This window comes from Pleurodeles waltl, chromosome 4_1 (assembly GCF_031143425.1).
Source record: "Pleurodeles waltl isolate 20211129_DDA chromosome 4_1, aPleWal1.hap1.20221129, whole genome shotgun sequence".
NCBI lineage: Eukaryota > Metazoa > Chordata > Amphibia > Caudata > Salamandridae > Pleurodeles > Pleurodeles waltl.
The window spans coordinates 41,975,427-41,995,873 of NC_090442.1; the positions used below are offsets into that span (position 1 = coordinate 41,975,427).

A 20,447-nucleotide genomic window follows, 5' to 3' on the forward strand; every position below is an offset into this window, starting at 1 on the left:
TTTTTGGATTATTTGAAAAGAGAATGAAACTGCTTTGACAGTAGTTCAGAATTCCCATTTCTTGACTTGCTAATTTGCTCCCTGAATTAGCTTATACAAGTGACACGAACAGGGCCTTGACCTAAGCACGTACCTGAAAGCCTGTCACCACCTCTAGAAATAAAATTCACAGCAGCTCAAAACATTCATTTTGAAAGAGAATATTTCAAGTGAGTCCAAGTTTAATTTCAATAAAGAAAGCTGTATAAAATGACACGCTGCACATTTGGGTAACCAGCATGACTCCTTTCAGTGAAGAAGTGGAATGGTTCTGTTGCAATATACTATCACCCTGGCAAGCTGCTACGAGGAAGAGTAAACAATATGATTAGGTTTCAGCAAAAATGTATTAGTTCAGGGTGTGCACCTCAGATAGACTTAAACTTACACACCCTGGTCTGTGAGAGTAGTGCCCTATCCATTGCGGCATTGAGGGTAATCTGCAAGACAGAGTTCCAAAATCATCCTTTCATCTCAGTTCATGGCCACATACAGTATTTCTGCAGTCATTCGTTTCACTTTTCTGTCTTTAATTAAACTGACCATTTTAAACCTCCGGCACCCACCACTTCAATCTTACCGTTTTTGTGCTATCATAGGGCCTTGGAACTTTTGGCAAGTGGACAGAAGCAGTCAGAGAACCACATCACAATACATACTCCTTTGCCTGATACCTTTCACAACAAACTGCTCTTGGAAAAAGACGTTAACCGGTCCTTGCTCTCAGACAGACACAGAAAGCCTATCACCACCTCTACGAACATATTTCAATCAAACCAATATATATCATTCAACAATTATGCCTCTGTATCAATATAACTACAACTCGAGACAGAAAGGAATTTAAAAAACAATCTGCCCATTTGAATAACCAGCAGAGTTTTAAGGACGTACAAATTGGAATGTGACAATTTCAGAGTTCCTCATTCATAAGAAGTCAGTGAGATAGTATCTCAGAAAGATCTCAAGTTTATAGCAAAAATGGTTGTAAGGGTGATCTTTACCACACAATTGCAACTAGGTGCCTCAATCTGCAAGAGACCAGTCCTTGACAGATTACACAACTGGGGCAACAGCACAGGCAGCAATTGTGTCAATCCTTTATGATTCTTCTCTAGTACTATACTTTTTCTGAGGGACAATTTGCATTATTCCTGGAGAAAATCATAGAGCTTCTACCCATGCATAGTTTCTGCTTTCTGCACGCACACACGCCCTGCAATGAATCTACCCACAGTTCTGTTCGGAATGATTGTGCCATGTCATATTGTTGTATACGTGTTGCATATCCGTGGCATTTATGAAGAGGTACTTTGGTCTGGCAGAAAGACAGAAAAGTAGCAATGCTGAAGGCATAACGTGACTGATTGTGCAGTTTGCATTGGGCTTTCTTAATGAGTGAGAGTGAAAGCAGTATTTTAAGAGTGTGTTTCCAGTGTGTATGTAAAGATAAGTTGGGTGCTGTGAGAAAAAGACTCAACCATGAAGGGACTCGAAACCTCAATCTTCTGATCCGAAGTCAGACGCCTTATCCATTAGGCCACATGGTCACTGACTGCAACATGTTTGGGTGTTTAGGGTTAGGTGGTATGAATGGATGTGGAACATATCAATTAGAGGTGCGCAGGACAGGATCCCATACCGTTCTTCATCTTTTTTCCATCAAAGGAGTTTTTTCAAACAATATCTAGATAATTTCCAATGTTTCATATCTTATGCTGTGCTTTTTTGCCGTTCATCCTCCTTTCTTCTTTTATTGAATACTCTGTTTTATGCTGCAATGGTATTTTTGGATTATTTGAAAAGAGAATGAAACTGCTTTGACAGTAGTTCAGACTTCCCATTTCTTGACTTGCTAATTTGCTCCCTGAATTAGCTGATACAAGTGACATGAACAGGGCCTTGACCTAAGCACGTACCTGAAAGCCTGTCACCACCTCTAGAAATAAAATTCACAGCACCTCAAAACATTCATTTTGAAAGAGAATATTTCAAGTGAGTCCAAGTTTAATTTCAATAAAGAAAGCTGTATAAAATGACACGCTGCACATTTGGGTAACCAGCATGACTCTTTTCAGTGAAGAAGTGGAATGGTTCTGTTGCAATATACTATCACCCTGGCAAGCTGCTACGAGGAAGAGTAAACAATATGATTAGGTTTCAGCAAAAATGTATTAGTTCAGGGTGTGCACCTCAGATAGACTTAAACTTACACACCCTGGTCTGTGAGAGTAGTGCCCTATCCATTGCGGCATTGAGGGTAATCTGCAAGACAGAGTTCCAAAATCATCCTTTCATCTCAGCTCATGGTCACATACAGTATTTCTGCAGTCATTCGTTTCACTTTTCTGTCTTTAATTAAACTGACCATTTTAAACCTCCGGCACCCACAACTTCAATCTTACCGTTTTTGTGCTATCATAGGGCCTTGGAACTTTTGGCAAGTGGACAGAAGCAGTCAGAGAACCACATCACAATACATACTCCTTTGCCTGATACCTTTCACAACAAACTGCTCTTGGAAAAAGACGTTAACCGGTCCTTGCTCTCAGACAGACACAGAAAGCCTATCACCACCTCTACGAACATATTTCTATCAAACCAATATATATCATTCAACAATTATGCCTCTGTATCAATATAACTACAACTCGAGACAGAAAGGAATTTAAAAAACAATCTGCCCATTTGAATAACCAGCAGAGTTTTAAGGACGTACAAATTGGAATGTGACAATTTCAGAGTTCCTCATTCATAAGAAGTCTGTGAGATAGTATCTCAGAAAGATCTCAAGTTTATAGCAAAAATGGTTGTAAGGGTGATCTTTACCACACAATTGCAACTAGGTGCCTCAATCTGCAAGAGACCAGTCCTTGACAGATTACACAACAAGGGCAACAGCACAGGCAGCAATTGTGTCAATCCTTTATGATTCTTCTCTAGTACTATACTTTTTCTGAGGGACAATTTGCATTATTCCTGGATGTTAGAAATGGGGTCTTTGGTTGACAGTCTGGTTACCCCCTGTTCAAGCAAGGACCCTCACTCTAGTTAGGATAAAAGAGAATCACCCTCAGCTAACCCCTGCTTACCCCCTTGGTAGCTTGGCAGAGCAGTAGGCTTAACCTCAGAGTGCTGGGCGTAAAGTATTTGTACCAACACACACAGTAACTTAATGAAAACACTACAAAATGACACAACACCAGTTTAGAAAAATAGGAAATATTTATCTAGACAAAACAAGACCAAAACGACAAAAATCCAACATACACAAGTCAAGTTATGATTTTTTTAAGGTTTAAAATAAAAAGAGTCTTTAGGTAGTTGTAACACCACACTAGCGCTGCTAGCGTGAAAATGTACCTGGTTTGCGGCAAAAATAACCCCGCACGGGCGGTGTGCGTCGAAAATAACCCGGCACGGGTATATGCGTCGAAAACAGCTCGGCTCGGCGAGGCGCGTCGAAAAAGCCAGCCACGCGACGGTCCGAAGTCCCGCGGCGCTGGTTGCGATCTCTCAGCCTTCGTCAGCGATGCTGCGCGTCGTTTCTCCTGCTCCGGGCGTCGATTCTCCGGTCGCGTCTCCAGCGGCGTCGTTTCTCAGCTGCGGAGCCGGCGTCGCGTCGTTTTCTCAGCCGCGATCGGATTCGCGTCGATCTTTTCTCCGCACGGTGCGCGGTGCGTGTATTTTTGTCCTTAGGCTGCCAGCCTCTCCTTTCAGGGTCCCAGGAACTGGAAGGGCACCACAGAGCAGAGTAGGGGTCTCTCCAGAGACTCCAGGTGCTGGCAGGAAGAAGTCTTTGCTATCCCTGAGACTTCAACAACAGGAGGCAAGCTCTACATCAAGCCCTTGGAGATTTCTTCTTCAAGATGGAAGGCACACAAAGTCCAGTCTTTGCCCTCTTACTCAGGCAGAAGCAGCACTGCAGGAAAGCTCCACAAAGCACAGTCACAGGCAGGGCAGCACTTGTTCCTCAGCGATCAGCTCTTCTCCAGGCAGAGGTTCCCCTTGATTCCAGAAGTGTTTCCAAAGTTTGTAAGTTTGGGTGCCCTTCTTATACCCATTTTAGTCTTTGAAGTCACCTTCCTTCAAAGGGGACTCACACCTTCTTGCGAAATCCTGCCTTGCCCAGGCAAGGCCTCAGACACACACCAGGGGGTTGGAGACGGCATTGTCAGAGGCAGGCACAGTCCTTTCAGATGAGAGTGACCACTCCACCCCTCCCTCCTAGCAGAGATGGCTAATCAGGAATGCAGATCACACCCCAGCTCCCTTTGTGTCACTGTCTGGTGTGAGGTGAAAAACAACCCAACTGTCAACTGACCCAGACAGGGAATCCACAAACAAGGCAGAGTCACAGAATGGTTTAAGCAAGAAAATGCTCACTTTCTAAAAGTGGCATTTCCAAACTCACAATCTCAAAATCAACTTTACTAAAAGATGCATTTTTAAATTGTGAGTTCAGGGATCCCAAACTCCACCTGTCCATCTCTTCTCTAGGGGAATCTACACTTTAATCATATTTAAAGGTAGCCCCCATATTATCCTATGAGAGAGACAGACCTTGCAACAGTGAAAACGAAATTGGCAGTATTTCACTGTCAGGACATATAAACCACATTACTATATGTCCTACCTTATCCATACACTGCACCCTGCCCTTGGGGCTACCTAGGGCATACCTTAGGGGTGCCTTACATGTAAGGAAAGGGAAGGTTTAGGCCTGGCAAGTGGGTACACTTGCCAAGTCGACTTTACAGTGTAAAAATACACACACAGACACTGCAGTGGCAGGTCTGAGACATGATTACAGAGCTACTTATGTGGGTGGCACAACCAGTGCTGCAGGCCCACTAGTAGCATTTGATTTACAGGCCCTGGCACCTCTAGTGCACCTTACTAGGGACTTACTAGTAAATCAAATATGCCAATCATGGATAAACCACTTACATACAATTTAAACAGGAGAGCATATGCACTTTAGCACTGGTTAGCAGTGGTAAAGTGCTCAGAGTTGAAAAGCCAACAGCAACATGTCAGAAAAATATAGGAGGCAGGAGGCAAAAAAGTCTGGGGATGACCCTGCAAAAGCAAAAGTCCAACACTGGAGAAAATCATAGAGCTTCTACGCATGCATAGTTTCTACTTTCTGCACGCACACACTCCCTGCACTGCATCTACCCACAGTTCTGTTAAGAATGATTGTGCGGTGTCATATTGTTGCATACGTATTGCATATCCATGGCATTTATGAAGAGGTACTTTGGTATGGCAGAAAGACAGAAAAGTAGCAATGCTGAAGGCATAACGTGACTGATTGTGCAGTTTGCATTGGGCTTTCTTAATGAGTGAGAGTGAAAAGAGTATTGTAAGAGTGTGTTTCCAGTTTGTATGTAAAGATAAGTTGGGTGCTGTGAGAAAAAGACTCAACCATGAAGGGACTTGAACCCTCAATCTTCTGATCCAAATTCAGACGCCTTATCCATTAGGCCACATGGTCACTGACTGCAATATGTTTGGGTGTTTAGGGTTAGGTGGTATGAATGGATGTGGAACATATCAATTAGAGGTGCGCAGGACAGGATCCCATACCGTTCTTCATCTTCTTTCCATCAAAGGAGTTTTTTCAAACAATATCTAGATAATTTCCAAAGTTTCATATCTTATGATGTGCTTTTTTGCCGTTAATCCTCCTTTCTTCTTTTATTGAATACTCTGTTTTATGCTGCAATGGTATTTTTGGATTATTTGAAAAGAGAATGAAACTGCTTTGACAGTAGTTCAGACTTCCCATTTCTTGACTTCCTAATTTGCTCCCTGAATTAGCTTATACAAGTGACATGAACAGGGCCTTGACCTAAGCACGTACCTGAAAGCCTGTCACCACCTCTAGAAATAAAATTCACAGCAGCTCAAAACATTCATTTTGAAAGAGAATATTTCAAATGAGTCCAAGTTTAATTTCAATAAAGAAAGCTGTATAAAATGACACACTGCACATTTGGGTAACCAGCATGACTCTTTTCAGTGAAGAAGTGGAATGGTTCTTAAGCAAAATACTATCACCCTGGCAAGCTGCTACGAGGAAGAGTAAACAATATGATTAGGTTTCAGCAAAAATGTATTAGTTCAGGGTGTGCACCTCAGATAGACTTAAACTTACACCTCCTGGTCTGTGAGAGTAGCGCCCTATCCATTGCGGCATTGAGGGTAATCTGCAAGACAGAGTTCCAAAATCATCCTTTCATCTCAGTTCATGGCCACATACAGTATTTCTGCAGTCATTCGTTTCACTTTTCTGTCTTTAATTAAACTGACCATTTTAAACCTCCGGCACCCACCACTTCAATCTTACCGTTTTTGTGCTATCATAGGGCCTTGGAACTTTTGGCAAGTGGACAGAAGCAGTCAGAGAACCACATCAAATTACATACTCCTTTGCCTGATACCTTTCACAACAAACTGCTCTTGGAAAAAAGACGTTAACCGGTTCTTGCTCTCAGACAGACACAGAAAGCCTATCACCACCTCTACGAACATATGTCAATCAAACCAATATATATAATTCAACAATTATGCCTCTGTATCAATATAACTACAACTCGAGACAGAAAGGAATTTAAAAAACAATCTGCCCATTTGAATAACCAGCTGAGTTTTAAGGACGTACAAATTGGAATGTGACAATTTCAGAGTTCCTCATTCATAAGAAGTCTGTGAGATAGTATCTCAGAAAGATCTCAAGTTTATAGCAAAAATGGTTGTAAGGGTGATTTATACCACACAATTGCAACTAGGTGCCTCAATCTGCAAGAGACCAGTCCTTGACAGATTACACAATTGGGGCAACAGCAAAGGCAGCAATTGTGTCAATCCTTTATGATTCTTCTCCAGTACTATATTTTTTCTGAGGGACAATTTGCATTATTCCTGGAGAAAATCATAGAGTTTCTACGCATGCATAGTTTCTGCTTTCTGCACGCACACACTCCCTGCACTGCATCTACCCACAGTTCTGTTAAGAATTATTGTGCAGTGTCATATTTTTGCATACGTATTGCATATCCGTGGCATTTATGAAGAGATACTTTGGTATGGCAGAAAGACAGAAAAGTAGCAATGCTGAAGTCATAACGTGACTGATTGTGCAGTTTGTATTGGGCTTTCTTAGTGAGTCAGAGTGAAAGGAGTATTGTAAGAGTGTGCCTCCAGTTGGTATGTAAAGATAAGTTGGGTGCTGTGAGAAAAAGACTCAACCACAAAGGGACTCGTACCCTCAATCTTCTGATCCAAAGTCAGACACCTTATCCATTAGGCCACATGGTCACTGTCTGCAATATGTTTGGGTGTTTAGGGTTAGGTGTATGATTGGATGTGGAACATATCAATTACAGGTGCGCAGGACAGGATCCCATACCGTTCTTCATCTTCTTTCCATCAAAGGAGTTTTTTCAAACAATATCTAGATAATTTCCAAAGTTTCATATCTTATGATGTGCTTTTTTGCCGTTAATCCTCCTTTCTTCTTTTATTGAATACTCTGTTTTATGCTGCAATGGTATTTTTGGATTATTTGAAAAGAGAATGAAACTGCTTTGACAGTAGTTCAGACTTCCCATTTCTTGACTTGCTAATTTGCTCCCTGAATTAGCTTATACAAGTGACATGAACAGGGCCTTGACCTAAGCACGTACCTGAAAGCCTGTCACCACCTCTAGAAATAAAATTCACAGCAGCTCAAAACATTCATTTTGAAAGAGAATATTTCAAGTGAGTCCAAGTTTAATTTCAATAAAGAAAGCTGTATAAAATGACACGCTGCACATTTGGGTAACCAGCATGACTCTTTTCAGTGAAGAAGTGGAATGGTTCTGTTGCAATATACTATCACCCTGGCAAGCTGCTACGAGGAAGAGTAAACAATATGATTAGGTTTCAGCAAAAATGGATTAGTTCAGGGTGTGCACCTCAGATAGACTTAAACTTACACACCCTAGTCTGTGAGAGTAGTGCCCTATCCATTGCGGCATTGAGGGTAATCTGCAAAACAGAGTTCCAAAATCATCCTTTCATCTCAGTTCATGGCCACATACAGTATTTCTGCAGTCATTCGTTTCACTTTTCTGTCTTTAATTAAACTGACCATTTTAAACCTCCGGCACCCACCACTTCAATCTTACCGTTTTTGTGCTATCATAGGGCCTTGGAACTTTTGGCAAGTGGACAGAAGCAGTCAAAGAACCACATCACAATACATACTCCTTTGCCTGATACCTTTCACAACAAACTGCTCTTGGAAAAAGACGTTAACCGGTCCTTGCTCTCAGACAGACACAGAAAGCCTACCACCACCTCTACGAACATATTTCAATCAAACCAATATATATAATTCAACAATTATGCCTCTGTATCAAAATAACTACAACTCGAGACAGAAAGGAATTTAAAAAACAATCTGCCCATTTGAATAACCAGCAGAGTTTTAAGGACGTACAAATTGGAATGTGACAATTTCAGAGTTCCTCATTCATAAGAAGTCTGTGAGATAGTATCTCAGAAAGATCTCAAGTTTATAGCAAAAATGGTTCTAAGGGTGATTTATACCACACAATTGCAACTAGGTGCCTCAATCTGCAAGAGACCAGTCCTTGACAGTTTACACAATTGGGGCAACAGCAAAGGCAGCAATTGTGTCAATCCTTTATGATTCTTCTCCAGTACTATATTTTTTCTGAGGGACAATTTGCATTATTCCTGGAGAAAATCATAGAGTTTCTACGTATGCATAGTTTCTGCTTTCTGCACGCACACACTCCCTGCACTGCATCTACCCACAGTTCTATTAAGAATGATTGTGCTGTGTCATTTTGTTGCATACGTATTGCATATCCGTGGCATTTATGAAGAGGTACTTTGGTATGGCAGAAAGACAGAAAAGTAGCAATGCTGAAGTCATAACGTGACTGATTGTGCAGTTTGTATTGGGCTTTCTTAATGAGTGAGAGTGAAAGGAGTATTGAAAGAGTGTGCCTCCAGTTTGTATGTAAAGATAAGTTGGGTGCTGTGAGAAAAAGACTCAACCACAAAGGGACTCGTACCCTCAATCTTCTGATCCAAAGTCAGACGCCTTATCCATTAGGCCACATGGTTACTGTCTGCAATATGTTTGGGTATTTAGGGTTAGGTGTATGATTGAATGTGGAACAAATCAATTACAGGTGCGCAGGACAGGATCCCATACCGTTCTTCATCTTCTTTCCATCAAAGGAGTTTTTTCAAACAATATCTAGATAATTTCCAAAGTTTCATATCTTATGATGTGATTTTTTCCCGTTAATCCTACTTTCTTCTTTTATTGAATACTCTGTTTTATGCTGCAATGGTATTTTTGGATTATTTGAAAAGAGAATGAAACTGCTTTGACAGTAGTTCAGACTTCCCATTTCTTGACTTGCTAATTTGCTCCCTGAATTAGTTTATACAAGTGACATGAACAGGGCCTTGACCTAAGCACGTACCTGAAAGCCTGTCACCACCTCTAGAAATAAAATTCACAGCAGCTCAAAACATTCATTTTGAAAGAGAATATTTCAAGTGAGTCCAAGTTTAATTTCAATAAAGAAAGCTGTATAAAATGACACGCTGCACATTTGGGTAACCAGCATGACTCTTTTCAGTGAAGAAGTGGAATGGTTCTGTTGCAATATACTATCACCCTGGCAAGCTGCTACGAGGAAGAGTAAACAATATGATTAGGTTTCAGCAAAAATGTATTAGTTCAGGGTGTGCACCTCAGATAGACTTAAACTTACACACCCTGGTCTGTGAGAGTAGTGCCCTATCCATTGCGGCATTGAGGGTAATCTGCTAAACAGAGTTCCAAAATCATCCTTTCATCTCAGTTCATGGCCACATACAGTATTTCTGCAGTCATTCGTTTCACTTTTCTGTCTTTAATTAAACTGACCATTTTAAACCTCCGGCACCCACCACTTCAATCTTACCGTTTTTGTGCTATCATAGGGCCTTGGAACTTTTGGCAAGTGGACAGAAGCAGTCAAAGAACCACATCACAATACATACTCCTTTGCCTGATACCTTTCACAACAAACTGCTCTTGGAAAAAGACGTTAACCGGTCCTTGCTCTCAGACAGACACAGAAAGCCTACCACCACCTCTACGAACATATTTCAATCAAACCAATATATATCATTCAACAATTATGCCTCTGTATCAATATAACTACAACTCGAGACTGAAAGGAATTTAAAAAACAATCTGCCCATTTGAATAACCAGCAGAGTTTTAAGGACGTCCAAATTGGAATGTGACAATTTCAGAGTTCCTCATTCATAAGAAGTCTGTGAGATAGTATCTCAGAAAGATCTCAAGTTTATAGCAAAAATGGTTGTAAGGGTGATCTTTACCACACAATTGCAACTAGGTGCCTCAATCTGCAAGAGACCAGTCCTTGACAGATTACACAACTGGGGCAACAGCACAGGCAGCAATTGTGTCAATCCTTTATGATTCTTCTCTAGTCCTATACTTTTTCTGAGGGACAATTTGCATTATTCCTGGAGAAAATCATAGAGCTTCTACCCATGCATAGTTTCTGCTTTCTGCACGCACATACGCCCTGCACTGAATCTACCCACAGTTCTGTTCAGAATGATTGTGCCATGTCATATTGTTGTATACGTGTTGCATATCCGTGGCATTTATGAAGAGGTACTTTGGTATGGCAGAAAGACAGAAAAGTAGCAATGCTGAAGGCATAACGTGACTGATTGTGCAGTTTGGATTGGGCTTTCTTAATGAGTGAGAGTGAAAGGAGTATTTTAAGAGTGTGTTTCCAGTTTGTATGTAAAGATAACTTGGGTGCTGTGAGAAAAGACTCAACCATGAAGGGACTCGAACCCTCAATCTTCTGATTCGAAGTCAGACGCTTTATCCATTAGGCCACATGGTCACTGACTGCAATATGTTTGGGTGTTTATGGTTAGGTGGTATGACTGGATGTGGAACATATCAATTACAGGTGCGCAGGACAGGATCCCATACCGTTCTTCATCTTCTTTCCATCAAAGGAGTTTTTTCAAACAATATCTAGATAATTTCCAATGTTTCATATCTTATGCTGTGCTTTTTTGCCGTTCATCCTCCTTTCTTCTTTTATTGAATACTCTGTTTTATGCTGCAATGGTATTTTTGGATTATTTGAAAAGAGAATGAAACTGTTTGACATTAGTTCAGACTTCCCACTTCTTGACTTGCTAATTTGCTCCCTGAATTAGCTTATACAAGTGACATGAACAGTGCCTTGACCTAAGCACGTACCTGAAAGCCTGTCACCACCTTTAGAAATAAAATTCACAGCAGCTCAAAACATTCATTTTGAAAGAGAATATTTCAAATGAGTCCAAGTTTAATTTCAATAAAGAAAGCTGTATAAAATGACACGCTGCACATTTGGGTAACCAGCATGACTCTTTTCAGTGAAGAAGTGGAATGGTTCTGTTGCAATATACTATCACCCTGGCAAGCTGCTACGAGGAAGAGTAAACAATATGATTAGGTTTCAGCAAAAATGGATTAGTTCAGGGTGTGCACCTCAGATAGACTTAAACTTACACACCCTGGTCTGCGAGAGTAGTGCCCTATCCATTGCGGCATTGAGGGTAATCTGCAAGACAGAGTTCCAAAATCATCCTTTCATCTCAGTTCATGGCCACATACAGTATTTCTGCAGTCATTCGTTTCACTTTTCTGTCTTTAATTAAACTGACCATTTTAAACCTCCGGCACCCACCACTTCAATCTTACCGTTTTTGTGCTATCATAGGGCCTTGGAACTTTTGGCAAGTGGACAGAAGCAGTCAGAGAACCACATCACAATACATACTCCTTTGCCTGATACCTTTCACAACAAACTGCTCTTGGAAAAATACGTTAACCGGTCCTTGCTCTCAGACAGACACAGAAAGCCTATCACCACCTCTACGAACATATTTCAATCAAACCAATATATATAATTCAACAATTATGCCTCTGTATCAATATAACTACAACTCGAGACAGAAAGGAATTTAAAAAACAATCTGCCCATTTGAATAACCAGCAGAGTTTTAAGGACGTACAAATTGGAATGTGACAATTTCAGAGTTCCTCATTCATAAGAAGTCTGTGAGATAGTATCTCAGAAAGATCTCAAGTTTATAGCAAAAATGGTTCTAAGGGTGATTTATACCACACAATTGCAACTAGGTGCCTCAATCTGCAAGAGACCAGTCCTTGACAGTTTACACAATTGGGGCAACAGCAAAGGCAGCAATTGTGTCAATCCTTTATGATTCTTCTCCAGTACTATATTTTTTCTGAGGGACAATTTGCATTATTCCTGGAGAAAATCATAGAGTTTCTACGTATGCATAGTTTCTGCTTTCTGCACGCACACACTCCCTGCACTGCATCTACCCACAGTTCTATTAAGAATGATTGTGCCGTGTCATATTGTTGCATACGTATTGCATATCCGTGGCATTTATGAAGAGGTACTTTGGTATGGCAGAAAGACAGAAAAGTAGCAATGCTGAAGTCATAACGTGACTGATTGTGCAGTTTGTATTGGGCTTTCTTAATGAGTGAGAGTGAAAGGAGTATTGTAAGAGTGTGCCTCCAGTTTGTATGTAAAGATAGATTGGGTGCTGTGAGAAAAAGACTCAACCACAAAGGGACTCGTACCCTCAATCTTCTGATGCAAAGTCAGACGCCTTATCCATTAGGCCACATAGTTACTGTTTGCAATATGTTTGGGTATTTAGGGTTAGGTGTATGATTGAATGTGGAACAAATCAATTACAGGTGCGCAGGACAGGATCCCATACCGTTCTTCATCTTCTTTCCATCAAAGGAGTTTTTTCAAACAATATCTAGATAATTTCCAAAGTTTCATATCTTATGATGTGATTTTTTCCCGTTAATCCTCCTTTCTTCTTTTATTGAATACTCTGTTTTATGCTGCAATGGTATTTTTGGATTATTTGAAAAGAGAATGAAACTGCTTTGACAGTAGTTCAGACTTCCCATTTCTTGACTTGCTAATTTGCTCCCTGAATTAGCTTATACAAGTGACATGAACAGGGCCTTGACCTAAGCACGTACCTGAAAGCCTGTCACCACCTCTAGAAATAAAATTCACAGCAGCTCAAAACATTCATTTTGAAAGAGAATATTTCAAGTGAGTCCAAGTTTAATTTCAATAAAGAAAGCTGTATAAAATGACACGCTGCACATTTGGGTAACCAGCATGACTCTTTTCAGTGAAGAAGTGGAATGGTTCTGTTGCAATATACTATCACCCTGGCAAGCTGCTACGAGGAAGAGTAAACAATATGATTAGGTTTCAGCAAAAATGTATTAGTTCAGGGTGTGCACCTCAGATAGACTTAAACTTACACACCCTGGTCTGTGAGAGTAGTGCCCTATCCATTGCGGCATTGAGGGTAATCTGCAAGACAGAGTTCCAAAATCATCCTTTCATCTCAGTTCATGGCCACATACAGTATTTCTGCAGTCATTCGTTTCACTTTTCTGTCTTTAATTAAACTGACCATTTTAAACCTCCGGCACCCACCACTTCAATTTTACAGTTTTTGTGCTATCATAGGGCCTTGGAACTTTTGGCAAGTGGACAGAAGCAGTCAAAGAACCACATCACAATACATACTCCTTTGCCTGATACCTTTCACAACAAACTGCTCTTGGAAAAAGACGTTAACCGGTCCTTGCTCTCAGACAGACACAGAAAGCCTATCACCACCTCTACGAACATATTTCAATCAAACCAATATATATCATTCAACAATTATGCCTCTGTATCAATATAACTACAACTCGAGACAGAAAGGAATTTAAAAAACAATCTGCCCATTTGAATAACCAGCAGAGTTTTAAGGACGTACAGATTGGAATGTGACAATTTCAGAGTTCCTCATTCATAAGAAGTCTGTGAGATAGTATCTCAGAAAGATCTCAAGTTTATAGCAAAAATGGTTGTAAGGGTGATCTTTACCACACAATTGCAACTAGGTGCCTCAATCTGCAAGAGACCAGTCCTTGACAGATTACACAACTGGGGCAACAGCAAAGGCAGCAATTGTGTCAATCCTTTATGATTCTTTTCTAGTACTATACTTTTTCTGAGGGACAATTTGCATTATTCCTGGAGAAAATCATAGAGCTTCTACCCATGCATAGTTTCTGCTTTCTGCACGCACACACTCCCTGCACTGAATCTACCAACAGTTCTGTTCTCAATGATTGTGCCATGTCATATTGTTGTGTACGTATTGCATATCCGTGGCATTTATGAAGAGGTACTTTGGTATGGCAGAAAGACAGAAAAGTAGCAATGCTGAAGGCATAACGTGACTGATTGTGCAGTTTGCATTGGGCTTTCTTAATGAGTGAGAGTGAAAGGAGTATTGTAAGAGTGTGTTTCCAGTTTGTATGTAAAGATAAGTTGGGTGCTGTGAGAAAAAGACTCAAACATGAAGGGACTTGAACCCTCAATCTTCTGATCCAAAGTCAGACGCCTTATCCATTAGGCCACATGGTCACTGACTGCAATATGTTTGGGTGTTTAGGGTTAGGTGGTATGAATGGATGTGGAACATATCAATTACAGGTGCGCAGGACAGGATCCCATACCGTTCTTAATCTTCTTTCCATCAAAGGAGTTTTTTCAAACAATATCTAGATAATTTCCAAAGTTTCATATCTTATGATGTGCTTTTTTGCCGTTAATCCTCCTTTCTTCTTTTATTGAATACTCTGTTTTATGCTGCAATGGTATTTTTGGATTATTTGAAAAGAGAATGAAACTGCTTTGACAGTAGTTCAGACTTCCCATTTCTTGACTTGCTAATTTGCTCCCTGAATTAGCTTATACAAGTGACATGAACAGGGCCTTGACCTAAGCACGTACCTGAAAGCCTGTCACCACCTCTAGAAATAAAATTCACAGCAGCTCAAAACATTCATTTTGAAAGAGAATATTTCAAGTGAGTCCAAGTTTAATTTCAATAAAGAAAGCTGTATAAAATGACACGCTGCACATTTGGGTAACCAGCATGACTCTTTTCAGTGAAGAAGTGGAATGGTTCTGTTGCAATATACTATCACCCTGGCAAGCTGCTACGAGGAAGAGTAAACAATATGATTAGGTTTCAGCAAAAATGTATTAGTTCAGGGTGTGCACCTCAGATAGACTTAAACTTACACACCCTGGTCTGTGAGAGTAGTGCCCTATCCATTGCGGCATTGAGGGTAATCTGCAAGACAGAGTTCCAAAATCATCCTTTCATCTCAGTTCATGGCCACATACAGTATTTCTGCAGTCATTCGTTTCACTTTTCTGTCTTTAATTAAACTGACCATTTTAAACCTCCGGCACCCACCACTTCAATTTTACAGTTTTTGTGCTATCATAGGGCCTTGGAACTTTTGGCAAGTGGACAGAAGCAGTCAAAGAACCACATCACAATACATACTCCTTTGCCTGATACCTTTCACAACAAACTGCTCTTGGAAAAAGACGTTAACCGGTCCTTGCTCTCAGACAGACACAGAAAGCCTATCACCACCTCTACGAACATATTTCAATCAAACCAATATATATCATTCAACAATTATGCCTCTGTATCAATATAACTACAACTCGAGACAGAAAGGAATTTAAAAAACAATCTGCCCATTTGAATAACCAGCAGAGTTTTAAGGACGTACAGATTGGAATGTGACAATTTCAGAGTTCCTCATTCATAAGAAGTCTGTGAGATAGTATCTCAGAAAGATCTCAAGTTTATAGCAAAAATGGTTGTAAGGGTGATCTTTACCACACAATTGCAACTAGGTGCCTCAATCTGCAAGAGACCAGTCCTTGACAGATTACACAACTGGGGCAAAAGCAAAGGCAGCAATTGTGTCAATCCTTTATGATTCTTTTCTAGTACTATACTTTTTCTGAGGGACAATTTGCATTATTCCTGGAGAAAATCATAGAGCTTCTACCCATGCATAGTTTCTGCTTTCTGCACGCACACACTCCCTGCACTGAATCTACCAACAGTTCTGTTCTCAATGATTGTGCCATGTCATATTGTTGTGTACGTATTGCATATCCGTGGCATTTATGAAGAGGTACTTTGGTATGGCAGAAAGACAGAAAAGTAGCAATGCTGAAGGCATAACGTGACTGATTGTGCAGTTTGCATTGGGCTTTCTTAATGAGTGAGAGGTAAAGGAGTATTGTAAGAGTGTGTTTCCAGTTTGTATGTAAAGATAAGTTGGGTGCTGTGAGAAAAAGACTCAAACATGAAGGGACTTGAACCCTCAATCTTCTGATCCAAAGTCAGACGCCTTATCCATTAGGCCACATGGTCACTGACTGCAATATGTTTGGGTGTTTAGGGTTAGGTGGTATGAATGGATGTGGAACATATCAATTACAGGTGCGCAGGACAGGATCCCATACCGTTCTTAATCTTCTTTCCATCAAAGGAGTTTTTTCAAACAATATCTAGATAATTTCCAAAGTTTCATATCTTATGATGTGCTTTTTTGCCGTTAATCCTCCTTTCTTCTTTTATTGAATACTCTGTTTTATGCTGCAATGGTATTTTTGGATTATTTGAAAAGAGAATGAAACTGCTTTGACAGTAGTTCAGACTTCCCATTTCTTGACTTGCTAATTTGCTCGCTGAATTAGCTTATACAAGTGACATGAACAGGGCCTTGACCTAAGCACGTACCTGAAAGCCTGTCACCACCTCTAGAAATAAAATTCACAGCAGCTCAAAACATTCATTTTGAAAGAGAATATTTCAAGTGAGTCCAAGTTTAATTTATATAAAGAAAGCTGTATAAAATGACACGCTGCACATTTGCGTAACCAGCATGACTCTTTTCAGTGAAGAAGTAGAATGGTTCTGTTGCAATATACTATCACCCTGGCAAGCTGCTACGAGGAAGAGTAAACAATATGATTAGGTTTCAGCAAAAATGTATTAGTTCAGGGTGTGCACCTCAGATAGACTTAAACTTACACACCCTGGTCTGTGAGAGTAGTGCCCTATCCATTGCGGCATTGAGGGTAATCTGCAAGACAGAGTTCCAAAATCATCCTTTCATCTCAGTTCATGGCCACATACAGTATTTCTGCAGTCATTCGTTTCACTTTTCTGTCTTTAATTAAACTGACCATTTTAAACCTCCGGCACCCACCACTTCAATCTCACCGTTTTTGTGCTATCATAGGGCATTGGAACTTTTGGCAAGTGGACAGAAGCAGTCAGAGAACCACATCACAATACATACTCCTTTGCCTGATACCTTTCACAACAAACTGCTCTTGGAAAAAGACGTTAACCGGTCCTTGCTCTCAGACAGACACAGAAAGCCTATCACCACCTCTACGAACATATTTCAATCAAACCAATATATATCATTCAACAATTATGCCTCTGTATCAATATAACTACAACTCGAGACAGAAAGGAATTTAAAAAACAATCTGCCCATTTGAATAACCAGTATAGTTTTAAGGACGTACAAATTGGAATGTGACAATTTCAGAGTTCCTCATTCATAAGAAGTCTGTGAGATAGTATCTCAGAAAGATCTCAAGTTTATAGCAAAAATGGTTGTAAGGGTGATCTTTACCACACAATTGCAACTAGGTGCCTCAATCTGCAAGAGACCAGTCCTTGACAGATTACACAACTAGGGCAACAGCACAGGCAGCAATTGTGTCAATCCTTTATGATTCTTCTCTAGTACTATACTTTTTCTGAGGGACAATTTGCATTATTCCTGGAGAAAATCATAGAGCTTCTACCCATGCATAGTTTCTGCTTTCTGCACGCACACACTCCCTGCACTGAATCTACCCAGAGTTCTGTTCAGAATGATTGTCCCATGTCATATTGTTGTATACATGTTGCATATCCGTGGCATTTATGAAGAGGTACTTTGGTATGGCAGAAAGACAGAAAAGTAGCAATGCTGAAGGCATAACGTGACTGATTGTGCAGTTTGTATTGGGCTTTCTTAATGAGTGAGAGTTAAAGGAGTATTTTAAGAGTGTGTTTCCAGTTTGTATGTAAAGATAAGTTGGGTGCTGTGAGAAAAAGACTCAACCATGAAGGGACTCGAACCCTCAATCTTCTGATCCAAAGTCAGAAGCCTTATCCATTAGGCCACATGGTCACTGACTGCAATATGTTTGGGTGTTTAGGGTTAGGTGGTATGATTGGATGTGGAACATATCAATTACAGGTGCGCAGGACAGGATCCCATACCGTTCTTCATCTTCCTTCCATCAAAGGAGTTTTTTCAAACAATATCTAGATAATTTCCAAAGTTTCATATCTTATGATGTGCTTTTTTGCCGTTAATCCTCCTTTCTTCTTTTATTGAATACTCTGTTTTATGCTGCAATGGTATTTTTGGATTATTTGAAAAGAGAATGAAACTGTTTGACATTAGTTCAGACTTCCCACTTCTTGACTTGCTAATTTGCTCCCTGAATTAGCTTATACAAGTGACATGAACAGTGCCTTGACCTAAACACGTACCTGAAAGCCTGTCACCACCTTTAGAAATAAAATTCACAGCAGCTCAAAACATTCATTTTGAAAGAGAATATTTCAAATGAGTCCAAGTTTAATTTCAATAAAGAAAGCTGTATAAAATGACACGCTGCACATTTGGGTAACCAGCATGACTCTTTTCAGTGAAGAAGTGGAATGGTTCTGTTGCAATATACTATCACCCTGGCAAGCTGCTACGAGGAAGAGTAAACAATATGATTAGGTTTCAGCAAAAATGTATTAGTTCAGGGTGTGCACCTCAGATAGACTTAAACTTACACACTCTGGTCTGTGAGAGTAGTGCCCTATCCATTGCGGCATTGAGGGTAATCTGCAAGACAGAGTTCCAAAATCATCCTTTCATCTCAGTTCATGGCCACATACAGTATTTCTGCAGTCATTCGTTTCACTTTTCTGTCTTTAATTAAACTGACAATTTTAAACCTCCGGCACCCACCACTTCAATCTTACCGTTTTTGTGCTATCATAGGGCCTTGGAACTTTTGGCAAGTGGACAGAAGCAGTCAGAGAACCACATCACAATACATACTCCTTTGCCTGATACCTTTCACAACAAACTGCTCTTGGAAAAAGACGTTAACCGGTCCTTGCTCTCAGACAGACACAGAAAACCTATCACCACCTCTACGAACATATTTCAATCAAATCAATATAAATCATTCAACAATTATGCCTCTGTATCAATATAACTACAACTCGAGACAGAAAGGAATTTAAAAAACAATCTGCCCATTTGAATAACCAGCAGAGTTTTAAGGACGTACAAATTGGAATGTGACAATTTCAGAGTTCCTCATTCATAAGAAGTCTGTGAGATAGTATCTCAGAAAGATCTCAAGTTTATAGCAAAAATGGTTCTAAGGGTGATTTATACCACACAATTGCAACTAGGTGCCTCAATCTGCAAGAGACCAGTCCTTGACAGTTTACACAATTGGGGCAACAGCAAAGGCAGCAATTGTGTCAATCCTTTATGATTCTTCTCCAGTACTATATTTTTTCTGAGGGACAATTTGCATTATTCCTGGAGAAAATCATAGAGTTTCTACGTATGCATAGTTTCTGCTTTCTGCACGCACACACTCCCTGCACTGCATCTACCCACAGTTCTATTAAGAATGATTGTGCTGTGTCATATTGTTGCATACGTATTGCATATCCGTGGCATTTATGAAGAGGTACTTTGGTATGGCAGAAAGACAGAAAAGTAGCAATGCTGAAGTCATTACGTGACTGATTGTGCAGTTTGTATTGGGCTTTCTTAATGAGTGAGAGTGAAAGGAGTATTGTAAGAGTGTGCCTCCAGTTTGTATGTAAAGATAAGTTGGGTGCTGTGAGAAAAAGACTCAACCACAAAGGGACTCGTACCCTCAATCTTCTGATCCAAAGTCAGACGCCTTATCCATTAGGCCACATGGTTACTGTCTGCAATATGTTTGGGTATTTAGGGTTAGGTGTATGATTGAATGTGGAACAAATCAATTACAGGTGCGCAGGACAGGATCCCATACCGTTCTTCATCTTCTTTCCATCAAAGGAGTTTTTTCAAACAATATCTAGATAATTTCCAAAGTTTCACATCTTATGATGTGATTTTTTCCCGTTAATCCTACTTTCTTCTTTTATTGAATACTCTGTTTTATGCTGCAATGGTATTTTTGGATTATTTGAAAAGAGAATGAAACTGCTTTGACAGTAGTTCAGACTTCCCATTTCTTGACTTGCTAATTTGC

At 40.1% G+C, this 20,447-nt stretch overlaps 3 non-coding genes across 3 annotated transcripts; all 3 read right to left on the reverse strand.

Moving 5' to 3' along the window:
• Nucleotides 1–1,516: 1,516 nt before the first annotated feature.
• TRNAR-UCG (transfer RNA arginine (anticodon UCG)) lies at nt 1,517–1,589 on the reverse strand. Its single transcript has one exon. It is a non-coding gene; the product is annotated as a tRNA-Arg (tRNA).
• A 9,350-nt stretch (nt 1,590–10,939) lies between these two features.
• TRNAR-UCG (transfer RNA arginine (anticodon UCG)) lies at nt 10,940–11,012 on the reverse strand. Its single transcript has one exon. It is a non-coding gene; the product is annotated as a tRNA-Arg (tRNA).
• A 7,225-nt stretch (nt 11,013–18,237) lies between these two features.
• TRNAQ-UUG (transfer RNA glutamine (anticodon UUG)) lies at nt 18,238–18,310 on the reverse strand. Its single transcript has one exon. It is a non-coding gene; the product is annotated as a tRNA-Gln (tRNA).
• Between the last annotated feature and the right edge of the window lie 2,137 nt (nt 18,311–20,447).